Consider the following 13749-nt stretch of genomic DNA (forward strand, 5'->3'; position numbering starts at 1 on the left):
TTATTTTATTTTAATAATTTTAGTGAACATTTACAAAGGAGAAGGCAATCTTTTAACTTATATCCTATGAGCCGCAAATAGCTGAATATCTGGATCCTCCATGAGTATTTTTGCACATACTATTCTCTCCTTAAGAAGCAAGCTCTCCCCTGACTGGTTGTTACTGCCGAGTGCTCCCCTCATTGTGGCCCTACCATTTGAACCTGTGTCATCATCACAGTTGATACGCTTGAGTCCATCATTGTAGCAACTGTATCAATCCATTGATTGAGAGTTTTCTTTTTCCTTGACCTTTTAGTTTGCCAAACATGATATCTTTCTGGTGCCTCCTTATTGTTGTTGTTAGGTGCCATTGTGTCACATATAACTCATAGTGACCCTCTATGCACAACAGATCCGGCCCCAGTCCTAGCCAGTGCCATCCTCATCATCTCTGACACACCTGAGCCTATTGCTGCAGTCACTGTGTCCATCTCATTGAGGGTCTTCCTCTATTTCACTCACCCCCACCCCTACCTTTCCAACTATGACGCCCCCTTCCAAGGAATAGCTTCTCCTAGCAACATGCCCAAAATATAAGAGGTAGAGCTTCACCGTCTTTGCCTCCAAGGAACATTCTGGCTACACTTTTCCCAGGGCATACCTTTTTGTTCTTTTGGCAGTCCATGGGATATTCAGTACTCTCCAACACTATAGTCCAAAGGTACCAGTTCTTCTTCTATCATCTTTATTCCTTGTCCAACTCTCAGATGTATAGCAAGGGATTGAAAAGACCATGACCTGAATCAAGCGCACTTTACTCTTCAGACTGACATCATTGCTCTTCGCTATTTTTGAGAGGTCCCTGACAACAGACTTGCCCAGTGCAGTACTTCTCCAGATCTCCTGACTGCTGGTACCATGGGTGTTGACTGTTGGTACAAGCAAGGTGGAATAATTAACAACTTCAGTCCTTTCTCTGTCTATCATGATGTTGCCTATTGGCCCACTGGTGAAGATTTTTGTCTTCTTGATGTTGGGCATGTCCAAATCAAGCAAGACAAAGGCTCTCTAGTCTCACTTCTAAGGGGAATTCTGGATGTATTCTTCCAAGACAGTATTATTCATTCTTTGAGCCAACTTTTTAAAATTATTTTTACCTTATGTTGATTTGCATATAAAATTAGTATACATGGTGCTTCATTTGTATATGTTATGTTTCACACATTCCTTTGTTCACATTTTATTTCATATGATCATTCCCATACATTGTGTCTTATAAAATTAATCACCATTGAACTATGCCTGCTTTTATCTCATCTTTTCTGATCCCCACAGGATCTTTCCTAATTCCTTATCCCCCTTCCTCCACCTACCAAACTCTGTAACCATATTCTTTGCCAATGCTTTAACTCAAAGGCTTCACTTCCTTGATCTTTCTTTTTAATTGTCCAACTTTGAAATGTATGGGAAGTGATAGAAAATATTGGCTAGGGTTTGGTACATTTTGATCTTCAGAGTAGTATCTTTGCTTTTTTAACATTCTTATGCAGCAGATTTGTCCAATGCAAAATGTCATATAACTTCTTGACTCCTGTGTCTGTGGCCATTGATTGTGGATCCAAGTGAAATGAAATCCTTGACAACTTCCTCTTTTTCTCTGTTTATCTTGGTGTTGATTATTTGTGCATTTTTGAGGATTTTTTTTTTTATGTTGAGGTGCAATCCATGCTGAATAATTTTCTATCTATTCCTTGACCTGTCAACTCTAGCTTTACTTGTGGAGAGATTTCCCTTTGTCTTTCAACCCTTGATTTGACTTAATGACCCTCCTCTGGGTCCCACAGTATACTCAACTACTTGATGCCCAGCTGCTTTGAAAAGTAATCATGGAATTGAAATTGTCACATCAGATCCAGCTTCTTCTTCTTCTTTTTTTTTTGTTTAAAAAAATTATATTAGATCACACACAAAATTAGTATACATTGTGTGTCACACTTCAGACGCAGCTTTTTGAGGACATAAACTTTGTGCCCACCACATTACCAGCTGAGATTGGCACACGGCCTTGTATGTGGTTGGTTATGTGCCATCAAGTCAGAACCAACCTATAACTGACCCTCCAGCGGGTTTTCAGAGGCGGTAAATTACATAGGAAGAGAATGCCCATCCTTCTCCCATGGAGCAGTGAGTGGATTTGTAGGGGCTCAGATATCTTTGGAGTAAGCAAATAGTGGATAAGGATCAGTAAGGGCCAGGGATGAGGATCAGGTTTGCTCCCAACAGGGCCAATGAGCTATTGGAGCAGAAGGAATGCCCCAAACATTGCCTGAGCAGAATAGACCCCAGATAGATAATGCTAAGCAAGAATGAACAAACATGCGAAAATAGTGACTGAGTTTGAGGATGGGGTGTGAGGAAGGAAGAGGGATGGGACAGAAGGAAGCTTGAGTTGTTCTATGCCTGCCTCAAATAGGTCAGAGATGACGAAGAAGAGTACAAATATAAAATATTGTCTACTTATATTTCTGTTAGTGTTTCTCTTTTTCCTTCTCTCTCTCTCAACTGAATTCTTGCAAAGTTGATTGCAAATGAATTTATAAAGAGCATGATACTGCCAGCTAACATTTTGGAAAGTACGCTTTTAATTTTGATCTTCAGATAACAATATCCAAAAAATAAATCAATGCTTAAGTGCATTAGGAACTTAAGATCTTTAAGGGAATTCTGGGAACTCTTCTTGTAAATAATATCCGCTCCAAAGTGCTAAAGAGCAGTAATGTCCATCTATAGACTAAGGTATACCTTATCCAGTCCATAGTCTTCGCAGTAACTTGCTATGCATCAGAGAGCTGGACAGTGACTAAGAATGACAAAAGAAGAATTGATACCTTTGAGTTGTGGTATTGGAGAAGAGTCTTGAACCTACCATGGACTGCCAGGAGAACAAATAGGTCTGTTTGGGGGAGAGTGAAACCAAGTTTCTCCTTGGAGTCTAAGATTTTTGAAGTTCTGTCTTACATAATTTGGGCATGTAGCCAGGAGAGACCAGTCCTTGCAGAAGGACATCATTCTTGGAAGGGTGAAGGGATAGTGCGGGAGAGGAAGGAAGACCCCAGATGAGATGAATTGACATTATAACTGGGACAATGAGGTTAGGTGTGTTGGAGTCAGTGAGACTTAGCTCAGGATAGGGCAAGGTCAGAGCTGTTGTACATAGGTAGGGTTACTACAAGTCACAGGCGACTCAAAGGCACATAACAACAACAACCTGTTTTATGAAGGAGTTTGGGTGGTGCAGTGCATAGTGGATTGTGTTGCTAACTAAAAGGCTGAGAGTCTCTGTCAGTTCAGATCCACTAACTGCTTCTTGGGAGAAAGATGGACAGTCCCCTCCCATTAAGATTTACAGCCTTGAGTGAAATATCTCAGTCACAAAACGACAAATACTGCATGGTGCCACTGTTGTAAAACAGGACTGACATTGGAGTTGGAGGGAGACTGAGAAAGATGGGATAAATAATGTATACTGCATTGAAACAGATGAGGGAGAAAACTGTTTAAAAGGGATATGTGATTAGGTATTGTTGTCATGACAGGAGTCCAGAACGAAGGCTGCATAGTGGAGTGGACCTGGGGGGAGGGATTGTAAAACAATGAAAGAATTTTACTTTTACTTTTCAAAGAGAAGAGTGTACTGGGGGTGGGAGGGTTGGTCAAGGAGAAAAGTGCAACAATCAATGAATGGAAATCCAAAGTCTTCGTAAATTTTCATTGAAATTAATAAGAAAATAAAATTAAAAAAAATATTTACAGCCTTGGGAACTAATGAGGCAGAATGAACCCAACAGCTGCGGGTTTGGTTTTTTCGTTTTCAGTCTCGTTGGCCCTGGTAGTTCAATGTGGATCTGCTAACCAAGAGGTCAGCAGTTGGAAATCACTAGCCACTCCTTAGGAGAATGATGGGGAGTCTTCTCTCGTTAAGACTTACAAGAGATCCACTCATTGGAACCAACTTTCTGAGTATAAAATAGATGAGTACTGAAAGTAAGCTATTCTGAAAACCAGGAGCTTCAGTTCAGGTCAGGGAATTTTGATCACTGAAGCCAGAACATGGCTGGGTTGTTCTGCTTCATGATAATTATGTGCACTGAAGACTCAGGAATGAGTCAGAGTCCTTCTCCCCGGGGAATGAATGGATGAATAGGAAGTAGACACGGAGAGAGTTATGATGTAGAGTGGTAGGGCATATGGTCCATGCTTGCAGAGAGTGCCTGAAGAAAATGGCAAGTGATTTGGGAGTATACATCTTAAGACATTCAAAAACCAGAGTATTTATTGGAGAAGAAGAGGGAACAGTGTAGTGATGTGAATGTCTTTCCAGAGCAGCTTAGATATTGAAGCAGCCACAGGGGCTGTGATGCATAAGGGATATTTAGGAATTGTGTCTACCTTCCATTCTCTTGATCAGAGCAGATGGATGGGTTGCTTCTATTACTATACTTATTTATTTCTGCTATTGTTCTTGAGTAGAAGATATACACCAATTCAACAATGTCAACATGTTCAATTCAGTTATGTTGAGTACATTTGTCAAGTTGTGCAACCATTCATACCCCCCCTTTCTGAATTGTTCCTCTTCCAGTAATACATATTCTATCTCTTCAGCAGTGTTTTGCTTGCACATGATGTTAATGAAGTTGTTAGATAGTTTTCATACTCTGTTGGATCACCTTTGGGAATGGGAACAAATACAGACCTCTTCCAATCCATTGGCTGGATAGATGTCCTCCAAATTTCCTGGCATAAACTGATGAGGCTGCATCTGTTAATTGAAACGAGTCAGTTGATATCCTATCGATCCCTGGGGCCTTATTTTTTGCCAGTGCCTTCAATGCAATGTACTTCCTCTTTCATAACCATAGACTCCTGTTAGATGGCATTTCCTGAAATTTTTCAGTGTCAATCAGTTCTTTTTGGTACAGTGATTCTGTGTATTCCCTCCATCTTTATTTGATGCTTTCTGGGTCATTACCCATAGCATCTTTCAATATTGTGACTCGAGGCTTAAATTTGTTTTTATAGTTCTCTCAGCTTGAGAATGCAGAGCTAGTTCTTCCCTTTTTATTCTCTAATTCCAGCTCTCTGCACATTCTTTTATAATACTTTGCTTTGTCCTTCTGAGCTGTCCTTTGAGATCTTCTGTTCAGCTCTTTTACTTTGGCATGTCTTGCTTCTCATTGTTGTAGTGCAGTTTTTAGATTTAAATTAATATAACTTGCAAGCAAAATACTGCTGAAGATCATTCAAAAATGGCTAGAACAGTACATAGGTAGGGAATTGCCAGAATTTCAAGCAGGATTTAGAAGAGACTGTGGCACCAGGGATACTGTTGCTGATATCAATTGGATTCTGGCTGAAAGTAAAGAATACTAGAAGAATGTTTATGCTTTATTGACAATGCAAAAACATTTGACTGTGTGGATCATAACAAGTTATGGCTAACATTGAGAAGATGGGAATCCCAGAGTACTTATTGTGCTGCTGCAAAATCTGTACCTAGACCACGAGGCTGTAGTGCAAACAGGGCAAGGGGACACTGTTGTTGTTATATATATGATGTTGAACCACCTGTGATTCATAGTGACCCTGTGTACAATAGCTCTGAAGCCTGACCTGTCCTGAGCCAGTCTCTTTTGCTCAGACACACTTACCCTCATTGCCTCAGTTACTGTATCAGTCTATCTCATCCTAGCTCTTCCTCCTCCTGCACTGTCCCTCTACCCTTCCAAACATGATGTCCTTCTCCAAGGATCGGTCCCTTCTAGCCACATGCCCAAACTCTGTGGGACTGAGCTTTAAAATCCTAGCCTCTTGGTTTCGCCCTCTCCAAAACATGGTTTAAAAAAAAGGGGGGGAGTGTGTCAGGGTTATATTCTGTCCCCATATCTATTCAGTCTGTATGCTGAGCAAATTATTTGAGAATCTGGACTCTATCAAGAGTAATATAAGGATTGTAATAAGAGTAATATCAGGATTGGAGGGAGACTCACCATTAATCTGAATTATGCAGATGACACAACCTTGCTTGCTAAAAGGGGGAGGACTTGAAGTACTTGTTGCAGAAGATCAAAGAATACAATAAGCCCTCAATATGGATTGCATCTCAATGTCAAAGATACAAAGATTCAGGTTTTCTGTATATAAACAAAACACATTGTATACAAATTTTGCATGCAAATCAATATAAAATAAAATCATTTTTTCAAAATTTTTATGTTTTACTGATTTACTTATAAAGTTCATAAACATTGATTTTTCACAGTGGATCTTTTCTATTTCTTTTACCCTCCCCCATCAAAATGATTTTTAAAAAATAAAAGGAAAACAAAGATTCTTACCACTGGACTGATAGACAACGTCGTGATAGATGGAGAAAAGACTGAAACTGTCAACAACTTCATCTTTCTTGGATCCACAATGAACACCATTGGTACCAGCTGTCAGGAAGTCAGGAAACGTATTGTACTGGGAAAGTGCAATTAGGGACCTCTCTAAATTATTGAGGAGTAATGATGTCAATGTAAGGACTAAGGTGCATCTGATTCAAGCCTTTCTGATTCATAGTCTTTCCGATCACTTGCTGTGCATCTGAAAGCTGGACAATGAATAAGGATGATAGAATAAGAATTGATGCCTTCAAGCTGTGGTGTTAGAGAATAGTACTGAACATTGCACGGATTACCAAAAGGACAAACATGTCTTATAGAGGGTGCAGCCAGAATGTTCTTTGGAGGCAAAGATGATGAGGCTTCACCTCAATTACTTGGGCCTATGGCCAGGAGGGGCTATTCCTTGGAGAGGGACATGATGTTAGCAAAGGGCTGACGAAGGAGAGGAAGACCCTCAACCAGGCAGCCTGACCCAGTGACTGTCACAGTAGGCTCTAATGTGTCAGGAAGTGCGAGGATGGCACAGTATAAGGTGGGGTTCAGATCTGTTGTTCATAGGGCCACTATGGGTCATTCTCAAGTCAAGGCACCTAACATAACCCGTAATACAATCTCTTTGTTTCTTAAGCTTCATTCTTACCTAGTCTTTTGAGTTGCTATTGCCAGTCTTTTCCAATTAAGTTAAACTATCATCTAGTTGAACTACGACCTCAAGGAATAATTTTGGTTTAGGTTATAGGATTATTTCAGGGTTATAGTTTCAAGAGATCACTATGGCCATAAAGAGTCTGGTGTCTGTATGAATTTGGAATTCTATTCTGCATTTCATCCCTTTTAATTAGTGTTTTCCTACAGGATCTTTTATAAACTGTTCAATAATCATGGCTAATGAACCAGTTCTTCAGGTTTAATGGCAAAAGAGGCAGTGGTTCATGGAGACAGTTAACAACACGTTTCATGTCTTCCTCTGTCTCCTCTCCATCCTGACCATATTTATTTACCATTACTCCAATTGTGGCCTTGTATGACTGCTTGCAAGCTTTTAAGACACAGCCCCTCCCCCCTTTTCTTTTTCTGAGATTGTTGATAACTTCAGCTTGCTTGGTTCCACAGTCAACTCTCTTGGCACTAGCAGTCAGGAAATCAAAAGACAAATTGCACTGGGAAAGTCTGTTCTCAGTACCTCTCTAGAGTACTGAAGAGCAACGATGTTACTCTGGAGTTTAAGGCGTGCCTGATCCAGACCATGATCTTCACAATTACTTGCTATGTATCCATCTGAGAGCTATATAATAACTAAGGCTACTAGAAGAAAAATTGGTACCTTTGAGTTGTGGTGCTAGAGAAGAGTATTGAACATACCGTGGACTTCCAGGAGAACAAACAGGTCTGTCCTAGAGAGGGTGAAACCAGGCTGCTCCCTAGAGGCAAGGATTTTGAGGCTCCATCTCACATATTTTAGGCATGTGGCCAGGAGGGCCTTGGAGAGGGACATCGTGCTTGGAAAGGTGGAGAGACCACACAAGAGAGGAAGACCCCAGATGAGATGGATTGACTCAGTGACTGGAGAAATGGGATTAGGTCTATTGGAGACAATGAAATTGGCTCAGGATAGGGCAGGTTTCAGATCTAATGTACACAGGGCCGTTATGAGTCACAGGCAACTCTATGGCATATAACAACAGTAGGATTTTCTTACAGTTTCTGACTTTTATCCCAAAGTCTGAATTCAAGGCAACAGCTCTAAGGGAAGGCTCTAGGCAAAGGCTTCCTTTCTCTTGTCACCTCTAGGGAAAGGTTCTTATCTCTCTTTAACTTATATTTCTAGCATCATTGATGGTATTCATGTGGTATGATAGCTAATTTTCCCCATTTTTCTAACTTGCTTTTATGTATCTCAAAAGGGAATATCTTCAGGAATTCTACAGTCATACTTCCCTGTTAATAAAACAAAACTTCTTCCCAAGGGGAATTCTAACCACAAGTGTGGTGTCGTTGTTTGCCTTTGATTTGGAAGCGACCCATAGCTGACCCTCTAGTGGGTTTTCAGAGGCAGTAAATTGCCTGGAGGAGATTGTCCATTCTTCTCTCATCGAGCAACATGTGGATTTGAACCACGTGCCTTTGAAATGGCTGTGCAACCTTTTACCAGTAGGTCACTAGAGCTCCCACCAGAGTTTAAATCCAGCAGAGTTTAGGATTTAAACTCACTGCCATGGAGTGAAGGAGCTCTGTTGAGTTCATGGGGAGTTGTTCTGCTAACCCAATGACCCTACCTCTCTGGTGTTTAGAATCTACCAGGGACTTCAGGAGAGGAAAATAAGCAGTCTCTTTCCCTGAAATTTACACTGTCTCAGAAATCCACAGGAGGGTCAGCTTTGAGCTGGTTCTAACTCTACAGCAGTGAGGGACTGAGTGACACAGAATCAATTACAACTCACAGCTGACCGTCCATTAGGTTTCCAAAGCTGTAAATTGCAGTGCGAGGGAACTGACCATCTTTCCACTGGTCGATTTGAACTGGTGGAGTTGCATGGCCTTTTGATTAGCAATGCAGCACACTAGAGACTGTGCCAGTCTAGACGATGTCTAGACTTGGGGATTTATCTGCATCAATCTGTCTTCCTCTTGTCTGTGCTGCTTTTATGCACCTCAAAACTGATTAGGTTTGGACGCCTGATTAGGTTCTGTAACCCTGATTGATTAATTCATTACTGTATGCTAGATTTGAAGGTGATTTAACAGGATATTAAATTACTTTATAGAAGATGAACATATTATATTCCATTAGATGTAAGATATTACTGTACTTGGATTCCATCTATAGGTATGGGGTGAAGCATCTAGTAGTATTTTGGGGACGTAAAATCCTACCCATAATAAATAGCCTTGGTATTTTGTTTTAGTGGCTCTTGTCTTGTGCCCATGGAGAGGCGTTGGCGTAATGTCATATATAGGAAATTAAAAAAAACAGGTGCCTTTGGTACAAATAACCTTTGTACTCCTTGGTGTTGAGGGGTAGTGGCTCTGAAGTTGTTTCAAGGCCTTGAATCACAGATGAAACAGTTGGTCCTGGTCTAATTTGATCACTTTCCTCTTATTATGTAATACTTTCCTCTAGATTCCCATAAACCTCTTAGACAATTACCAAGGAGAAAGAAACTTAAATAGCCTTAGCTCTTAATCAGTGTTTCTGAAGACGTCACTGTGCTTGGTGCTGAGGAAGAAAGTGAAGGATAAAGTAAATGAGATGTTGTATTCGTACAGTGGAAACAAATCAAAGTATCAGTCTAACCCATTCTTGTTTTTCAAGCCAAGGATTAGAGAGAGAATAAGTGGTCTGGAAACACTCGGCTGCTTAGCGGCAGGACGAGAACAGGGTCTCAGACCTCCTGACTCTTAGTCAGAATCCTCTCTGTTAATCTGTATTTCTGTTATCCTTTAGAGTCTAGTTGAGCTGTGGCCAGGGGCTCCAGCAAAGGTATCCAGCTTCTAAAATGAACGGTGCTGGCTTTGAGGATTTCCAGAGAGAAAGGGTGTGGACAAGTTGAGACCTCTTCACTCGGACCTTACACACTACAGTTGTCCCCTTTCTTCATTTCTTCAGTCCTTTTCTTTCTGGAAGCAACAAAGTATTCCTTTCTGCTGTGGGATGGCATTGTGTCCATCCAAAATATGTATTATAAATCTTCATTTCTGTGACTGTTATTTTAATCCCATTTAGAAAGGATTGTCTTTGCTGTTCTAATCATAGAGGGTTATTGTAGGTTGTGTTTGAAATCAGTCACTTTTGAACTGTCACAGAGACTAAACAAGCAAGCAGAACAGCCAGGCCACATGAAGACAGCCGGGGAGCAGAAACTCAGAAACAAGGACCTTCCTTCCGAGTGAAAAGATTGAAAGCCTTTCTCTAGAGCTGGCACCCCATGTCAGACTTTTAACCTCCTAAATGGCACAAAAATAAGCTTTTGTTAAAGGTGCTCACTTGTGGGCTTTCTGTTCTAGCATCCCTAGGAGAGCAGTGAGACACTTTCAGGCATTCACAGTCTTCACTCTGCAAACATCTTCATCAGACTTGGAAAGCTGGATTTCCTCCCTCCATTTACCATCAGTTTTTAGACTTATGCCTTCATTTCCTCACCTTCCACTCAGAATGTGCCCCTACCTTCCCCAGAAGCCTGCTACTCAGAGTGATGTCCTAGTTGTCAGATGTGGACTTGAGCCTAGGAATGGGTTCTGGGGTCATCTGGTCAGACACATCCCTTGGGTAGAGCTAGGACTCTCACTGGTTTCTGACAGATGGTCTCTCCCACTTCTCATTTCACGCTGTGAACCCTCCTTTCTAAACTTGCTTCCTGCTTCCCAGATACTTGGCCTTCTCCCTTCCCCACTCTCTGCTCTCCTTACTGTCTTCTCCTTTTCTTGACCACAAGTTAGCTCTAAGCTTCAATCTTTAATTCTTTGCTCTCTTTCTCTAAGCCCATCTTTTCCTTAAAGATCTAGTCTATCTCTCCTTCAGTTTTGTCTTCTATATGAGTATGTAGACACTCACTCTGATTTTTCTCTTGAAGTTTATGTATTTTTCCAAGTAAGTACTGGGTTTGTTATTGAAAACAAACCTTTTTCTAACTCTTCCCCCTAATCGAGATTAGGTTTCAGCAGAGTATTTTTGTACTCAGTTGCTAGCCTTCTAGAAAGTAGTATGTCAATATGAGAAGACAGTAGATTGTCTCAGCAGGAATAAAATTGTTACTCAGTCCTAAACTTGTCTTCATGCCCCTTAATAGTGAATAATCAAACCCTTAATAATGAAACTCTGCTGTCTTTTTTCAGCAGGCCCTCATGATGAGCATAAAAAAGATACATACACTTTTATTTACATCTCAATATCAAGAAAACAAAAATCCTCACCAGTGGACCGATAGGCGACAACATAATGATAGATGGAAGAAAGTTGACAAAATTGTACATTTTACTTGGATCCATATATTATTATAGGATATTTTTCACTTTGGTAGCTTTTAAAGGCTTAAATGTGGTCTCTAGAACTCCATAACTTTCTACCCTGTTCCTAATACCACTGGATTCCAGAATTTGGCTGATAACCAAGCCCCCTTTGGACCCTTGTTGGAAAAATAATCTGTGTTTCATCAATTCCCATACAAGACTACCTCATGGAGTCCGGTGATCTTGTGTACAGTGTACCACAGGTGGTACTGTTATCAGTCAAACTTGGGAATCAATCTTGATTGGCTTTTCACTTCTCTTGCTGCATGCTTTGATTTGTGTGTTAGGAAAGATTTTTGCACATGAACAAAGGAAAAGGCTAATAATTGTGTAGTAAAAGAGGAAATTCTTTTTTTAAAAAAAAGAATTTCAAGATACCATAGTCTTTGCAGTTGCGTGCTTTTGTCTGAAAGCTGGACAATGACTAAGGGTGATAGAAGGAGAATTGATGCCTTTGAGCTGTGGTGCTGGAGAAGAGTACTGAATATACCATGGACTGCTAGGAGAGCAAATAGATTCATCCTAGGATGGGTGAAACCAGGCTCCCCATTGGAGGCAAGAATTCTGAAGCTTCATCTGGCATACTTTGGACATGTTGCAAGGACAGACCAGTCCTTGGAGAGAGATGTCATGCTTGGGAGTGTGGAGGGACAGTGCAGGAGAGAAAGACCCTCTATGAGATGGACTGATTCAGTAACTGTGGTAATGGAAGTAGGTGTGTTGGAGACAAAAAGATTAGTGCAGGATAGAGCAGGCTATAGGGCTGTTGTATACAGGGCCGTTAGGACTCACAGGTAACTCAACAGCACATAACGACAACAACAACAACAATATACCATGAATATTAGATTCAAAACACTTTATATTTTCTCAGAAAAGAAACACACTTTCTGAAATATACACAGTTTCAGAAAATGTCCTAAATTATTAAGATTGCATGCTACTTGCATTTGGATGATTGCTTACCACACTCTCTGCATTGTATTAGAACCAAAACATAAAAATTTTTTTTAACTGCACTTGTTTGTCAGAGTGACTCATGATTGCAAGATAAAGTGCTATTTTTTTTCATAATCTTTGCTTTGTAAATTTTGACGAACAAACCTTTGACCTGTGTTTGCATTCCTGGGATAAATTCTTGGATGCATACTTGATGATGATGTATATTTTTTTTTAAAAGGAACTAACATGCTGGCCTTATTTGCTAATATTTTGTTTGGGTTTTTACATTTGTGATCAGAAGTGAGATGAGTTGTTTTTGGAATCCTTGGCCAATTTTGTACACGGCCATGATTTTGACATTTTTTTTGGTCCCATTAGTATAGATAGGATAATTCTGAGGAATTTTAAAGCATACTAGGGTCATAGCCTCATTTCTTTTAGGTAAAATCCATTGTCTTAGATTTTCTTTAAGTTAAAAAAAAAAGGTTGCTGTAAGTTAACTATCTTTTTCTGAAATTTAGCTAGAAACTTTGAAAAAAGATAAGTGCCCAATTGACCATCTATCTGTTTATTGCATGTGAGTCAGTCATTTCAGTCTTGTAGTTTTAAAAAATGTGGGCTGCATCATAATAAAATATTTTTGAAGACTCTTTTCCTCATTGAAGTATACTTTCCCTACAGAAAAAGGTACCAAAATGTAGCTTAAAGTTCTGGTTTGGGACAAACATAAACAGTCATATAGATACACCACAGTCAAGATGCAAAACAGTTCATTCATTCCCAAAAATTGTGTCTTGTGCTTTTGTAGTCAGTCCTTTCATTATCTCTAGACCCTGGCAACCATTGGTGGGTTTTCTATAACTGTGGTTTGCCTTTTTGGAAAGGTCACATGACTAGAATAATAACGTATGTATCTCTTCTTTCATTTAGGGAACTGTGGTTGTGGTCTGTAGAGAGCTGCACTTCTAGTACCTCTCTGGAGGTTTAAATCCATTAGCCACTCTAAGGAGAAAGAGGGGCAGGCTGCAGCAGAGCGAGTTACAGCCTTCCCCAAAACCAGGAGGGTCACCTATGAGTGGGTTCTGACTCAACAGCAATGAGTTTGGCTACTTATAAGTCTTTGACTTGACTTAGCACACAAGACATTTGAGATTGCTTCCTATTGTTGATGAGTTGAATTGTTGGGTGGTTTCTTTAAGTTGCTGAGTAGTATTCCATTTTATGGATATACCATAATAATCAATAAGGAGAAGTGTGGCATCAGGATTGGAGGAAGACTCATCCACAATCTACGTTATGCAGATGACACAACCCTGCTTGCTGAAACTGAATGGATGACCTGAAGCGCTTACTGCAAAAGGTCAAGGAC

Source organism: Elephantulus edwardii, unplaced genomic scaffold, assembly GCF_000299155.1.
Source record: "Elephantulus edwardii isolate Elephantulus edwardi_28Jun2011 unplaced genomic scaffold, EleEdw1.0 scaffold00032, whole genome shotgun sequence".
In the NCBI taxonomy this organism is placed as follows: Eukaryota; Metazoa; Chordata; class Mammalia; order Macroscelidea; family Macroscelididae; genus Elephantulus; species Elephantulus edwardii.